Source organism: Cataglyphis hispanica, chromosome 3, assembly GCF_021464435.1.
Source record: "Cataglyphis hispanica isolate Lineage 1 chromosome 3, ULB_Chis1_1.0, whole genome shotgun sequence".
NCBI lineage: Eukaryota > Metazoa > Arthropoda > Insecta > Hymenoptera > Formicidae > Cataglyphis > Cataglyphis hispanica.
The window spans coordinates 3,888,360-3,905,765 of NC_065956.1; the positions used below are offsets into that span (position 1 = coordinate 3,888,360).

General features: G+C 37.1%; 1 protein-coding gene across 1 annotated transcript in view; it reads left to right on the plus strand.

Annotated features, from left to right (window-relative positions):
• Positions 1 to 1,199: 1,199 nt before the first annotated feature.
• LOC126848372 (bifunctional heparan sulfate N-deacetylase/N-sulfotransferase) overlaps positions 1,200 to 17,406 on the plus strand; it is a 102,323-nt gene continuing 86,116 nt past the window's right edge. Inside the window, exon 1 of the mRNA XM_050589218.1 lies at positions 1,200 to 2,011. The gene's annotated coding sequence lies outside the window, so the exon portion shown is untranslated. The remainder of the gene's footprint in view (positions 2,012 to 17,406) is intronic.

The window sequence follows — 17,406 nt, forward strand, 5'->3', positions numbered from 1 at the left end:
TGAATATATGTATAAACAAAGATATAGATATATATTTGTAATCAATTTTAAACACGTAACTCATTTGCTTGTCAATTGTTTACAATATGAAAGCAAAATTATTAGAAATAATTTTTTTTTTAAATTTGCTGAGTTTCAATAAAATTCCATGAAAATTCGCTGATTTTTCCAGGTACAAAAAAAATTCTAGATTTTGCATGTTTCAGAGAGTAGATACCCTATTTACGCTAATTAAGATTGTTCTATAGAAAGTCGCGTGAATAGATAGCGTGTCCACGCGCACAAACTCGATTAGAACGGCGAGGTTGACCTCTGGGCGAACTCGTATGCGATAAACTCACGTAACTACCTACGCAGATCTAACAGTAAGTGATGTATACACACGAGTGCACGAGAGAGCGAGTACCCGTCGTCCGTCTTTAGCGTCTACGAGTCTCTTTCTCATTTACGGCCGCAATCGGCTCGCCGCGAGTGCAAGAGCGTAGTACATCAATATGTGAATCGCGAGGTGATGCGTTTGGGCGCGACCGCGTGCCGCGTACGGCGCATGCGCGCGCATTCCGCTTATTTCCGTCGTCTCTTTCCGACCGATACGTCGTTGGTATGTCTCCTTATCGTGACAATGACGGTACTCTCTGTCTGACCAGGGCGTCTTACTTCTAGTACTCTCGCTTGTGTTCATCTTTGTCACGCCGCTGGTGCATTCGTTATCTTTTTCGCCAACGCCTGTCTCTCTCGTACGAACGCGACAGCCGAACTATTTTTCTCTCTCTTTCTCTCTCACATACTCCGCTTACCTTGCGCCATCTTTATCTGGTCAATCGCGCACTCGCAGTCCTCTCCGTCTTGATACCAGCCGCAGTCTCCGTTCCGCTAAACTTGTCACCTGCTCTCGCTCTCGCTTGTCTTCATCTCTCTCCACAAGCACTATCGCTCTCTCATTCCCACCAGTTCACAGACTTCTCCTTCTCGCACCGAATACTCTTTCACTACTACGCAGAGTGGGGAATATGGGGACTGAATCACACTGAAGTTGGCGGCGGCGTGGTAGGGGAAGCCGAGCGGCGGCGTGGTAGGGGAAGCCGAGCGGCGGTCGAGTAGGGGGAGCGAGCACGGCGGTAGGGAGGACAGGCGGCAGGAGCGGCAGCGGCAGTATAACAGAGGAGAGAGACGGGTCGCCGCCGGCCAGTAGAAAGATGGAAGAGAGAGAGAGAGAGAGAGACAATGAGAACGATAAAGAGAGGGAGACGACCCCTCTAACCGGGCGATGCCACTCAACTGAATCCCCGCTCCGTTCTCGCGGCAGTCTGACGCCGGTCGCGCAGTCAGCATGGTTGGATTTTCGCGCAGTTTTTCACCGGTCCTACCGTGCTGAGGCTCCGACTTGGTGCTCCACGTAATTTCAGTTGCTCGCAATCTTGCGTGGTGTCGGTGCGCGTTGCGTACATATCGTCGCGGGCGCTCAAAGTGACGTTCAACGTAACAATTGAGAGCGAGAAGCTCGAGAAACGACGCCAGATGCTTGAACCTAACCTCCAAGCACAAAGATTGCCCCGAGGGAGCACGCTCGCTGTTGCACGGCAACGATAACTCGCGACGTCGTATATTCCGTGTATCTCGCGTGAGTCTCTCTCCTTTGCGCGTTTCCCCGAAATTCGCGGGATCCGTGATTTCTCGCGACGCGATCGATCTCGTGTGACAGCGTGGTAAACAACGAGACAAAGGGAGGGGTGACGAGGAGAGAAGTCCGAAGTTTTCTGCTTACGTCTTCGCATCGTAAAACTCTTTCCGCGGGGCATCTCGGCTGGTGATGTGAGTGATTGACGAAGAGAGGAGAAGCGACTCGTAAATGACAGTGCAGTGAGAGAGAAGCGAAAAGACAGAAAGGAAAAAATTCTGCTTCGCAAATCGTAAATCTTGACGACGAGAGAGGAGAGGAAAGAGAAGATCGTCCCTTCGAGATTCTCCGAACCCCGAATCTGCCAAATTTTATAGAATTTTCTTCGTCACGGTAAGTCCACGACTTTATCCGTGAATGTCCTTTGAGAAAAATTCCATCTGTGCGCAATGTAACAGCGTATTAATTTTTTTTTATGTGTATTTTTGAATATTAAAATGCGCGTCAATTCAACAAAAAGAGTAAAGCGTATGTATAAATAACGATTATACATATAGCGACGATCGTAAAGAAATCGTTACATTTTTCAAGCATGACGGAATTGCATTCAATTCACGTAACATTCGCTATTGCTGACACGATTATCGGCGTATCGGATACAAAATTAATTATAAGAAATAGATAGGTTAGATAAGCTACTTAATTGGTAAATATTATCGTTCATATATTCATTGCACACACATGCATGGTTGGCTAATCTTTACATCAGTTAAACGCTCTCATATCGAATGAATAAAATCAGATATTAAACAGATTTATTATAACATACGCACAATGACTCTATGTATATTATTGTTTTTTGTAAGAAGAATTAAATGTGTATATCAATACACGTACGATCGACTCGCACAGTTTTCAGCTACATTGTTTACATTTGGCGGATCACGTATTTTTACGCGTTTTACATTGAAACATGGAAGTAATAATTGCAATTTGCTTGTTTTTCATAAATAATTTTTCTCTACACAAGTAGATGTTGTCTATTTTTGAATTCCGCGTTTTGCCAAGATTTTAGTTGCTTATGTCCATATTTTTGACGTTATAGCAGGACGTTTACTCCTTGAAAAAACATGAAAAATCTGGAAATCTCGGAGAATTTTTTTTGCATATATAAAAATCAAGAAATTCTTATGGAATTTTATTGAGACTCACAATCAAAGAATTTTTCTAAAAATTCTTTCTTTAATGATATTGCTTTTATACTGTAAGCAATTTATAATTCACTAATAAGCCAAGTTGTGTATATGCACGTATATTTATTTTTTTATGTATTTAAAATGTATTTTAAATATATATACATGTATATATATTTATCTCTGTTTATTCAATGTCTTAACAAAATATTGAATGTCCAATATATATTTTTTAGTTTAATTTTTAGTGATAAATGAAAATGTTACGTAAATTAAAATTTTTTATCTTAACGAAAGCTATCCAGTTTCTTTTCAGTAAATTTCTTTTGTAAATCTAGCACTTGAAACTTAAGTAGCTTTATATTTTTTCTTTGTATGAATAAAAAGCATTAGAAAACGTGTAGAATAAAAAAAAATTATTTTAGGAAATTGCGCTAAAAAATCTTTAAAACATTTTCTTTACCTAAAATTTTGAACAAAAACTACTTGAAAGATCAAAGAATTTTCAAAGAATGTCCTTACAATACTTGATACGCACCCTATATAAGGAAGAATTGATGTTATTACTAAACAAATAACTCGCTGGCATATTTGTTGTACGTTTTATAATTCTAATAAACTCAATACCGGAAAGATGAGACTGTAGGTGTATATATACACACACACACACATATATATATATATATATATATATATATATATATATATATATATATATCATTAAGCCGCTAGCTGCAGAAATAACGCGACCTCCACATCATCGGGTCGAGAAAAAATTGAATGTTGTAATGGGATTGTAATTCCACGACTTGTTCGTGGTATTAAGCTCCTATTGCGTCTCAACAGTCCGTCTTTATCGCGATGAATTTAATTAACCATGACTTATGCAATTAAATAATTCGTAATAGTTGTATACGGCAGTAAAACACGCTCTTAGCTTTAAATATTCTTGCAATGATGTTGTAAGCTTGAATAAAAATTAATTCCGCAGCGCGGTATACATCGCGCGCATATTTCATCTCAATCTCGCTCTATAGTATTTTTAAATGTAAGAGAAATCTTAAACGTCGCAGGAAACTCGTAATTTATTTTTAATTATTTATCCATCGCAATGCTTGCGCGGTTAAATTATGATCGAAGTAAACAATTAGGCATCTGGGTTAAAAACATAACATTAAAATTAATTCCAAATAAAAACAAGTAGTCAAAAAATTGCTTTCTATTAATATTAATGTAAAATTAATAGAAAGCAATTTTTTGACTACTCAATATTCCGTACAGCAACGAAAAACAAATTATAATTCAATATAATATATATTGTATATAAAGTTAGATTAAAAAATTATATATTCTCGATATCACGGTGCAAAAAATAAATTTTCATAAAAGTAAGTCATATTTTGTGCGATATAATATATCCGCGTGACTAGACATTGATAAATGGTTTTCACGCATTCTCGTGATAGAGCGGACGATTTACTAGTGACGTTTCTGTCCTGACATTATGTTATGTTCTTTGCCTTTTTCTTAGTCGCGTCTAGAAGCACCTTTTCCGCGCTGGCGAGATCGCCTTTAAACGCCTCTCACCTTTAATGCGTCGTACGAACCCTCGTCAGAATCTGCACCGCGAGGGTGTAGTAAAAATTCCACGTTTCTAGAGTATTTTCCGGTGAGAGGGAAAGAGAGAGCGGGACAAGGCGAATAGGTTGAAAAAAGTTGAACAGAGGACATCCGCGCTAAGCACACAGCAGAATACTCGAAGGCTGTTTTTAGTTAGACAAAAACGCGGATTTAGCCTGCAGCTTGTTTTTCTGTTTCTTCGTCTGGCTTAAGTATCACACGTATGATTGCGTTTCGTTTTAGAAATTCTACGAAATAGGATTAAAAATCAACGATCCGTTACAAAGGAACGTGTCCAATCGAAATTTGTGCGCGAGTTTGAAAGACGAATGTTTGTATAATAATGCAACTGTGATTCGTCAAAAATAGAGATTTAATCATCAATTTGCTGCGGTTTTTTATCAATACGCCTTCAGAATTATGAATTGGTAACGGAAATATAATATATGAGTAAGCACATATAGATAAAAAAAATGTCGCGTCATGATATTGCGATGCGTAATATTTGTCGGCGTTGTCTTGAATCATGACAAGCCAACAACGATAGTTTTGCTCGATATAAATCGATATCCGGAGATTCAGTTTTGAATTGCTACACAATTGTTATCATTCGATAAAGCTCCAAAGCAGAATTATCGACATTGTCAATATTGTTATCTCAAAATCGAGCAAAATTCATTGTCTGCGCCGATCGTTGTCGAAAATTGTTCACCGTGCATGAGAGAAACTTCGATGCCGCATCTCACGTGCCATTGGCTTTCGAACATCGGCCGCGGAATCGTGGAAATTTCGAAAGCGCCGATCCCGGATACGACGCGAGCCATTTTCGTGACATTTATCTCGCAACAAGTTCGTGCTAACGTTGGACATTTCTTGCGACATGTACGGGAAGAGTTCGAATGTAACGCTCGGATAATTCGCATCGAGTTAGAGGATGGAATCGAGATTCGTTTTTTTTTTTCGGGTTTTGAATTATCCGAGTTTGCGCGTATCGTACCCTCAAGATTACCCCTTTTCACGGTCGCCTTCGGGGCGAAAGATGCGCTTCTCGCGTGATGCGAAAAGTTTGAATAGCTTTCGTTACCGGGATTTTCCGGACGATGCTTTGCTACATGCAAATTCGGGGCATTTTCTTCAAAGACTTTACGCTAGGGTACTACGAGATGAGCTCGAACTCATGGGATTTTACTAGCGGCAACGAGACACGATGTAAGGATCGCTGTAATCTACATTATTCGTATTGATTTATTTCTTGTTTTGCGACACGTATCAGCCCTAATCGGGCGAAATGAACGAATTCTGATGTACATCTGATTCCGTTGACTTGTATGCAACGCGATTTTTGACTGTACTTCCAGTGTTTCGCGTATTATTAATGATTTATTATGTTTCCTCACAGAACATGTTCAATTTAACATTGGCGCTAGAAAAATAATGATACTACTTTATGTGATAAACGTACAATTGTACGTTACATTTTAAGTAGACAAGTGATTTTACTTAGAAGTTTATAGGCTAGATATATTTTTAGATGACAAAAATCTTAATTTTTTCTGTAAGATTATTAAAATGAAAGGGAGAGAGTTAAGTAGTTTTAATATTATAATAGTGACACACACACACACACACAAATACAAATTTGTGACATACAGATAAAAAAATAATTATTATATTAAAAAAAACAATGGAATTATTAAATTAGAGAAATAATATAAAAAGGATATAATATGAATGAATATAATTAGACATAAGTAGACATTTGATTTTATATTTGAAATCAATCTTTTGATTTATTTCTGCGAAACTGATAAAAGCCTGATATAGAGAAATATTTAAATGATGATATTATGAATATTAAAATCGATATAGGTCAATCGCCTATATTGAAATTATTAATATTAATCTAATTTAGAAATAAAATATGTAAATTTGATTGACATATCGATGTCAAATAAAATTAATTTTAAATATTAATCAAATTTAGCAACATTTTCAAAGATAGATGTATTGCTAAAATAAATTTCGAATTTTCTTGTTATTGAGAAACGAATTTAAAATTCTCTTCTTTAAATGATAAAATTTTAATCGAGATATTTAATATCCTTGAAAGTCAAAATTATCATCAATAATAACTTGCAATTAAATTTCCAATATCAAGAACTATTCGACTTAGAATTTATCATACAATCTGTATACTTGAAAATATATACGGTGTATTTGAAATACTTTAGATATGATTCTTATTTCTTGCATCATAAAACATTGTGACGTATGTTTATTATTTGCCGCAGCAAGAATGTCACTTTTTTAATTCTCGGTCAACGTGCGTCACACGGATTCTGTTTGATTCTGCTTGAGGAATGATCGAGCAAAGAAGTAATCACCCATTACAAATACCATCGTTGCGTATCATTATGCCTTATTGACTATGATTAAAGCATCATGCGCTGAGCTAATTGGCTTGCTATTGAGCTGCATCCGCGCTTACAATGCAATGCGTTTCGTTCGTTCGATCACTGGATCGTCAAATCCCTTCCGCGAGTTATCGTCGCGTCGCGCGCTTATCGGCTTCCGGATTCGCGCATAATAATTGAGCGTATTCCAGTTCGTGCGGCATTAAAACGACGAGTTTAACCCAGCATCGCTGGCATTCTGCCGTCGATACTCGCATAATATGTCGCGATATAGCGGCTCCGGCGCGCCGCTATATACGTTCATCGGCCCGACGAGCGTAGGCGATGAACTCCTTCACCGCACCCACAGCATTATCTTAAGTTGGCATCAATATATACGAGAATTCAGTACGATTGCCCGTTGCGTGTTTCCCGTAAATCGATTCTCATATCTCTTTTTATGCCTATACATTTTTTTATTCTTTACTATTTTTTTATTTTTATTTTTATATTTACATATATACATTAGGTATGCGTATATACATGTGGATGCATTGTATGTGTGTATAATATAATTATTTTATTATTAATTAATAAATTATGGCTTAAGTTAAAGTTTTATACTGAATATAAGGGAAACTATACTTACGATACATAAACCGTAAAAATAAAATATTTTTGAATAGTATGAAGATTTGATTACTCAACATTTATACATATATGTGTATATATATATATATATATATATATATATATATATATATAAACATATCTGAACTATCATAGTAAATAGAGCACATTCATATTTGCATTTAAATTTTTGATATAAATTGACTTATTGTTAGATAAAATCCATTTCTACATCGCATCTCATTCTATGTAATATGAAATAATATCTCCTGCTATATTTCATATCTACTTACTTAAATTTCTTTTATTACGAAAAATATAGATCCGTTTCTATATACTAAAATAAAATTGAGCGATGAACAAAGATCGTGTTTGTCATAAATGTTAATTAAAATAAATCATTAATTATATTGTTGTATATTTTTGTTTCATCATTTTTAAACGACATAAATCTCAAGTGCTCTTTAAAAGTGTTCATAATGATTAATCAAACGAGGGATTTCTTCGTCTCTAATTCTCTTTACGGTGGGCCAGCGAGAAAAAGTATATACACTTCGTAATATCTACACGTCATACGGTATGTAATTTTCCAATCGTCAAACCTACAGCTCGTTGAAAGAAAGAGGAAAAGGAAGGCTTGCAAAAGGCCTGTTCGCGTGAGGAGCACAAGGACATGTAATTTGAAGGCGCGCACGATGAAATATCGAGGTTCTATCACATCAGGTCCGTACGTTTGGTCGGCCCTTCGGAGGTAACCATCTCGCGCTCACTCGGTCGATCGCCTCTCGATCGGAAAGTAAACGAGTTTCCCCAGGCAAGCTCTCGCTCTCGGTTCGGTCAGGCAAAAGCGAGAGAGAAAAAAAAAGGTACGAGGGAAAAGAAAGAGAAACGGGCGGGAAGAAGGTGGTGGTGGCGGCGGAAGAAAAGCTATAGGAGAAGCACGCATACCTGGCGCATGCATCGACTACCTGCTTCTCCTGGGTCAACTCGATTGCCGTAATGCGTTGTTGGTATAAACCACTGTGCCAGTGTATATCCATCGCATTCTTGGGTTCGTCGACCCAATTAAGGGTAATATTTAAAAGAATAATGGTGGATGCAGCCTCGCGTGTGTAGTGTCTCGGTTGTGCAATACGAGTTGTTTCGAGCTCTCGAAATTTTCCACGAAAGATTCGAGCCTTCTACTTAATAACCCGTATAAGTCGAAAAGTCGGCGAACCACAGAATTTATGGAAACGTATTAAGTAAGGCCGGTTTATATTATTTTTAGAAGCATGTGAATATTTGACTCGGCGGACAGATGATATTCTTGAATTAACTATAATGTGTTTAGCAACTCTAATGTTTCCCTTTCTACATATATTAATTTTTTAATGCATTGATTAATTCATCGCAGAATTTTAATTCTAATATGATATTGATAAATCTGAAATAAGCCTTAGTATATCTAGTCAAATGAACACTCTCGAAATATAAAAAAATGAAAAGAAATATTATTACTTATTGAAATATTATTATTAGATTTTTAATTGAAAATTACGTTTGTAATACCGAATTAACGAATGAGTCTGTATTCGTTATTTCGCGCAGGCAATCTCAGAGGTTGTCGACCTACGAAGGTCCGACGACGAAAGTAATGTAGCTACTGTTTAAATTTGGAATGCGACGTTCCACCGCGGCTTCGAAATACCACCAGTACATTTTCGCTTTCATGTCATCAGTTTAAATGTGAAAGTCAAAGGGATATACATGATATACAATTACATATGAGTTGACTTTAATAACATTGGAACGATCCTTCCAGTACAATTACGAGAAACATTGGAAACAAAGGATACGTTTTATATTTAGCGATATACTGCAAATGGAATGCGAATCCTTTGTCAATTTTTAAACAGATATATTTAATATTCTTTTGCACGATAAACAACGCGCGCATTATTTGCATTGCTCATTATACAACTGCGCTACACATAATAGAATTGCATACGTAACTGAAGGATGAGCCGATTGAATTGCAGGAAGGGTGGTCGTCTGGATTATAAATCATAGCCATTGTGTAATTTAATTACGTTTTCGGTAATCGGCAGCTGCAATCGATTGCGCTCGACCGAGTGTAATTTGCAAACCTAATCGCTTGTTGCGGTCTGCGCGTAAGGTATAATACCAGTTTGTCAACTATATTACTATGTTTGATAAAGTTCATGTTAACGTGTCCATTAATGCAAATCTCGCTTCAAATAGAAGGAGACAAATAGTATTGTCGGTAAACTTAAATTACGGTGCATTGTTAAAAATTAATCTAGTCATCGCAATAACAATGTCTTTTATATTTTAATATTAAATAAAAATTAGAAAGAACAAAAGGAGCAATTAATGAATGTCAGTAACATATAATCAGATTTAAAAATTTTTAAACAAACAAAACATTTGTTAATTACTTTTTCTGCCTTTATTAATTTTTGTTTGCTATATAAAGGCTCTTTGGAGCCTTTCTATTATTCTATTTGGCTTTAATTTTACTTTTTTTTTTACAGTAAAAAAATAAATATTTTTAACAGAAAATGTTAAACCTATTAAATTGTGCGAATAAAATGCACGGAGCTTTTCTCAATTATCAAATTCTGCAATCAATGAATCTGAATTGAAGGGTACCTAAATCTATGAAATTACCTCTACCTTGCGTGAATCGGCTGGACCAATCGAGTGTTCATAATAGGCGGACGATGTAATCGCCTTAACTTTGATTTTCCGATTGGCTCTCATGTCACAGACAATAGCGAATAAAGTTTCCAAATTAAATGATAATACAAAATCATTATACGATTTAGTTTAGCGAGTACGAGCGGAATACATTTTAGTTATCGCAATTTTTATATGCGATTTAATTTTATTTTTATAAATATGAAATATACAAAAAAAAGAAGTATAATTTTATATAAATGAATATAAAAAAGTAAAAATTTTCGATAAATATATTCATTTCGGTCGTTGGAAACGGAGAAATAAAGCAAGCAACACCTGCATCACAATGCAGCGTGTCTATATATCGCATTTTGTAGCACTTTCTGACGAGAGAGCATTCAGCTCGCCCGTAATGCGCCAATAAACCTTTATGCATTCACCATGCGGAAACGTTTCTAACGTTTACCCGCTTGTTGATCAATCCACGCTTGGTTGCACAATATTCGCGATTCGTGCGATGTGCGCGTTTGCGGCGACTGGCGCGACGACACGATGATACTTAGGATTGACCTAACTGTTACCTGACCACAGACGTATCCTGTCATATCCGAAGTATTCATACTATGAATGAAATTGTCATTAGTAATATAATGACGATACGGGTGGACGAATACAAAGCTAGAGAAAGACGAGACATGCTTTGGTTTACGAGCGAATCGACTGCCTGATCGAAAATTACTCCCGATGCGTATCAGGATGTCTATTGTTGACAATATAACGCTTGCGGAATGGCAATCTAGTTTGACGTATTATACGCGTTGTTCAAACTTGCATATACAGCGTTCGGCTATGACTGAATGAAAGACTACAACGAGATCGATGTATCTCTGAACCAGGCAATTCGATCATAGCTCTGAGCCAGTCAATTCTATCTAAGGCATTGACAAGCGCACACAGAGCGAATTCCAAGAGGTAAACCGCTGACCAGAAATATGTGGGAGGAATAAGCTCGAATTATCGCAAGCTGTACGCAGACAAATCGGAAAAGGAAGAGAAATGACAAAGAGCCCGCGACCAACGAGCAGCCGCGATAAATACACCGCAAAATTTGATATCTGCGCTTGTCAGAGTAAAATATCGACTCATTTCCTCCGATAACTCGTTTTCGATCGTCCATTCACGATCGACGTGAATCTCGTCCGTGCGATGGCTATAAAGCGTCCGCGTGCAACGGAAGGACCGTTTACGAGGAAGGATCGTTCGCGATCGCGAGCCGAATTTAGCGAACGCGGTTGAGTAATCTCCGCAATCTGCGTTAGCTCGCTTGAGCGATGCTCGGTCAGTTATTCCATGACTGAAATAGATAGCACATGTAAACGGTATATATGCATTTTGTACACGTCATTGTCAGAAAAGCTGCTTAGAGGATCATAGATGAAAAGCCGAACCGATATTGAAATCTGACAATCGCAATATTTCTTTATAAAGGAAAATCCGGAAATTAATCTCTGATTGATCAATGAAAATTAGATATACTGCCATGGTCGCGATTTATTTTAATTATTTTAAATATTTTTGAAATATTAATTATGTATTTATAAAAAGAAATTGGAAAAAAGATATAAAACTTGTTTAGATTTAAATATTTGTTAAATATTTTTGAAATATTAATTATGTATTTGTAGAAAAAAATTGACTAGCAAAAAAGATATAAAACTTGTTCAGAGTACCAAAAAAAAAAAAATGCATGCTACTTCAGAGGCTTTATCAAGGGCTCTTAAAAAAACGGGAGAAAGAAAAAAGAGGGCTTGCTGGTGTAGTCGATCGTGATATTCTATTTAAAAGTATCATGAGGCTGACGGTCAGGGTAACCGTTTATTGGCCATCTACGCGGTTAAATAAAATCGGTGACGAAACACACACGCAGTGCAATTCAGGATCTTTTTTCATCCCCTTTGTTTCTGTGTTGAAAATGAAATTGAAAGAACGAGTTGACGTTGGGGATGAGGGGCACGACGGGTGTGCAGCAGTTCATTGGACGAAACTGCCAGAGAATCGTCGCGAAAAGTGTTGTCTGGCAATGCAGCTGCGACAACAATGATGTAGTCTACTCTCGATGAGGTGAAACGCGCGAAGACATTCTTCGGTTGTGTCCGACGTTCGCCAATTGAATTTGCGGCCGTCCTCCTCCGACCCGCGACGTACTAGTAACACTTTGACAAAGTCGTAGAAATAGTCCCGAGGATAACTCCTTTGTTCCACCTCGCATCTAGCCCATTCATCATCCTTGACCATCGCCGTCGGATTCAGCAATTACACATTTATGACCGAACTCCTTGCCGAAGTTTGAGCACCATAATGACTCGCTCGCGCTAATCTGAATAATCTTATTTCACTTACTTACTTTGCTCGAGGTGTTTATCGCACTGGTTTATCTCTGCCCGAGACGGGATTAAATTCTCCGGCTAATGCATCATCGAGATCGTCTTGATCGCCGCTTAATTGCGTTTTGGCGGTTTAGCGTATGTACATGAGCATCTCGCGAGAAAGGAAATGGAGCGTCAGATTCTTGACAATTGATTTGTTTTTTTCTCCTTTCTCTTTTTCCCCTCTTAAAAAAAGAAGCACGACATAATCAATTTGTTTTTACGCAAAATTTGATTGTCGGTTATATGTATTAACGCTCTCGAAATTAGGACAAATGTATTCGAAATCGGATTGGTTTCAATTACCGGTCTCTACAGTTAAACGTGGCTGTGAGAAATTTGTACGTTTGTTGGAATAACCCAACGAGCTTTTTTCCCGACTACCGCTTTCGCATTCGATGCGGTTTATTAACTTTTCGACGATTGCGCATGGTACATGTAAAACGAACGGCGCCGCATTCGCCTATCCGATTTCGGGGATCGCACTCGAACCAACGCAGCAGGGTATTATTTTTAATTGTAACTGAGTAAAATATTTAGTTACGTTGAATTTATAATTATTGGCGTGCTTAATAAGCATCGAAAGAAGATTGCTTAAAAGTTTTCTCATTATTTTTATATTTTTTCATACACCATTCATACTGTTATTTAAAAATGTTATCCACATGAGGTTGTGCTGTTAGTTATTTCTGCGTCAATCGTAATTTAAACATTTATTTACTGTATATAATTGATAAAAACTTTCTATTGGCGATGTGTCATTCAATTCATGTTGTATGATATAATACGTTTTAGTATTACAGTGTCTTTCAAATAATACATTCGCAAACAATTTTATTCTACTATCAGAAATTCAAAATAATTCAAAATAATGGGAACAACAAAAAGTTTAAAAAGTTGATAACGCGGAAACGAATGTTAGGAAAAATCTCGGTCGATAGGAAATATATTTTGCCGCAACGAAACGGACACCGCAGGCGGACATCGGCTATGTTGCTGTGACGGCCAAAACCGTGATGTACGTTTACAAAATCGGATCGTTTTCAATTACCAACTGGCGCCGACATGGCGATCCACGGCAAAATTTGCAGTTTCATTGAAAGCGTCGCTGCATTTTTTCGTCGCTGCGATTCGCTATCACGAAGTTGGCGAATGGCATCGCGTTACCGTACGTTGCCGTGCGCGCACACAGCTTGATCCATTGACTTCAATCAACGCGGAAGTGTCGCGAAAGCCGATCTGTGCTCCAATTACCGTCTCTTCGTACGTCCATCGCGCTTGCGATCTAACCCGATTCACGCGCGTATGTATACAACTGATCCAACAGTTAAGCGAGCCACATGGTAAATACAGTCATTAAAGTGCAATGCCTACGCGCTTACCCACGCATTCGATACATTTGAATGTCACGCGCATTGTGCCCACGCACGTGTCATGACACACGGAAGAAAGGAACGGCGGATAATACATACGATCGATCTCTGTCTTTCTTTCTCTCTCTCTCTCTCTCTCTCTCTCTCTTTCTGTCAGCTAGCGTCATTGCGTGGTTTCCAGAGCCTCGCACCTCAAACATGTACGCGTAATGCGGGACATCCATCAAAGTGTTTCGTCTGAGGGGTTACGTATAATAGCATTGATAGGAAGCCGGATACTAGGTACGCTCCTATCCACGATAAGCGATGATATTACGCGCATTTTATCGAATACTTCTGAAAGAACTCTTTCAAGTCTGTGATATGATACGGTTGTGGCAATGATTGGAAGTACGACTTATATACTGCGTATATATTTTTCCAAAATTATACAGCATTATCATAATGATTATTATAAAACAAGAGAGATTGATATTAATTTTTTCTTCTTTTTTAATTCACACAATCAATGAATGATTTATTATTTTGCCATTTAATTTACATACAACTTATAAAAAGTGACATATTGCGGAGAAAGAGGGAGAAGGATAAATAAAGAAAAATATCCTTTGTTATTCAAATTTTAAAATAAATTTTCCAATATTTTCCTTGATACAATCTTATTTATTGTTAATCATTTATTACATGACACGACCCAGTTTGCGAAAAGCGATCTGTTATCTGTAAGGGTTTAGAAGTTCCGATTCTGTTTCTGCTCTTATCCTTTATGATATATGCGCATAATAAATTCTTCGTACAGTCGATGCGTACCAATGTATTACGAACTTTGTAGATTATACTATCAAAGGAATTACTGTCAAAGGACGAAGAACGTTGTTGCCGTTATAAAAGCCAGGAAACGCGTCGCGCGTGCGTGCGTTCACTTGCGGATTAACGGTTGTAAATCGTTGCTTTTCGTGTATTACCGCTTGGTTGAGCACATTGTGGAGGTACGAAAATTTTCCTCTAACAGCACGAGATTTATTTATTACCCGTGACATACGCGGCAGATGATCATGCCGCCGTAAATCTGGCCTAGTAACGCTTGACATAGTTTTCGCCCGGACGTCATCGGCACGGTATATACATCTACGTATATATATCATGTAAACGTTTGAATGATGAAATATAAAAATAATAATCTGTCGTGTGTGTAATTTACCAAATAAGTATATCGTGAGCTGTTTCTCGCTGCAAGATAATATATTTCACAAATTAAGTGAATCGGCTATATATGAAATTATCTTTTTCGTTACAACTGCTTTTGCCATTTTTTGCACTTTTCTTTATTTATAATTATTAATCATCGATGCTATGAGCCAGTGAGCGAGAAGTATGATCGGACAACTACACTTTTTCTAAAAGATGAATATATTACTTCAATAAACGAAAGAAAAGAAAAGCACGTGAAAAATGTGGCGGATTGAAAAAAGTAAAAAGGGACGGATAAAAGTGTTGATTATCTATGATGTATTCTATTTCTGCGAAAAGCGCAGAAACGTGACGCGATTTTCGTACGGCAACTCAAATTAATGCTTGAATCGAGGGCGTGACGTAGAGTGTAGCAAATTTTGAACATTTATAGCTCGAGATATGACATGTATTTTGGACTTTTTGAGAAACATAAAATATGTTGTATATAATTTGTAAATTTTAAAATATACTTATCATATATAATATTATATTTTATAACATTGGAAATTTTGTGTTAAAAAAAATATATTTTATAAAAATGCACTGTGCATGTTTTTTTTGAAGGTGCATATGTATAGCGACATATTTATTTTTTTTGCTAACAATGTATTGTGAAAAAACTTGTTGATTAATCCCGAAACGAATAAAGTTATGTAATATTTAATAGATTCCGAAAAAGAAAGAGAAATAATTAAATCATACAATACAATAATCGTTATTTTATCGTAAAATATGAAAAATCAGGAATATCCGATATCGCAAATGTTTTGTACGGGCTTTGTTGGTAAAACACGTAACAAAGTAGTACGGGTTTTGCACTCCGAATTCACGGACAATAGTTTCGCGACGCGAAATGCAAATACGCGACAGATTCCGTTGAAAGTGTTGTCGTCCGTGTCAGCTTCATAATACGGCGGAACTTTGACTCGAGTTGTCTTTGACTCGAACGGGCGCGGATCTTGATGCGGCAGCTCCCGAAGTTTTGGTGGAACAATTGTACCTTGGAACTCTACTAATGCCTCGTCGAATTCGGGGTGGTAACACCTTTGTTGACGTGTTCGCTCCTTAACGAATTGGTAGTTCCTTGAATCTTCGGTAGTTTCGAAACTTTCAACCGCGCATCATATGCATCGGCGCGCGAAGTGTCGATTTTATTAATTCAAGTAACCTGTAAAATGGGTTAAATTAAGAGTGTGTCAATAATATCGATTACGATATACTTTACTATATCTTAGACTACACAAAATATTACGCTAAAAAGAAAAAACGTAATAAAATTGCTTTATAAAATTGATTTTTTTGTTAGCTATACCCAATCTTATTTACATTTCAATTATACATTAAACGCACATAATTTACCGCTTTGAATACAAATGCAATGCCTTTTATGCGACGAAATAAATCATATTATTTTTTTTAATAATAACCAACCACGCATTTTTTTTTAATGAAAAAGATTATTTTTTAAAGATAAAATTGCGTCACAAGATTTTCTTGTCACGCTGCGAGCAACGGCGCTTAGTTAAGGATCAAATAGCGTTTGAAATTACGAAAACTATTTCTTTGTTTTGCAGAGAAGCATAAGCTTCTTTCCTAGCGGCACAAAAGGACGAACTTTGTCGTGTGACGCGCGTTCTCCTCTTGCACGAGCAAGTGTCTGTTCCTCCGTATTCTTTCGAAAGGAAAACTCTTGCGAAGTGAACGAGGGAGACCGCGGGAAAAAACGAGATAAAAAAGTAGATGTTTTGGTTGCATCGCGTTTTGTTTTCTTTTCTTTGCAGTGTTCACGGATCATAGTTATCATCGTGCGTTTCTCTTACAATTAATCGAAAACGATAAGCTCCATACATGCCTCGGGCGATGAATGTACATACAAGCCACGAATGAGCGTTGCGAGAGACGAAAATATGAAATGTGATTCGCTCCGATGATCGAATATATACTTAATGGCCTGATCCATTAACCGCGACAATATCTGCGCACTATGCGCCACTAACTTGATACAGTATACCAACATGCTAACGATGACATGAACAAATTTACTTTTGAAGTAAAGTGGCATACTTTTCACGAAGGCTACTATTATAACAGCGGCGAGTTACTTTGAGAACATTACGTAATATTATGCCGTTCTGACCAATTTTCCAGAGCAAGATATTTAAAGATATTTAAAGAGTGTTTGAAGTTGATCATTTCGTGACAACAACAAACAATATATAATTAAGAATTCTGGTT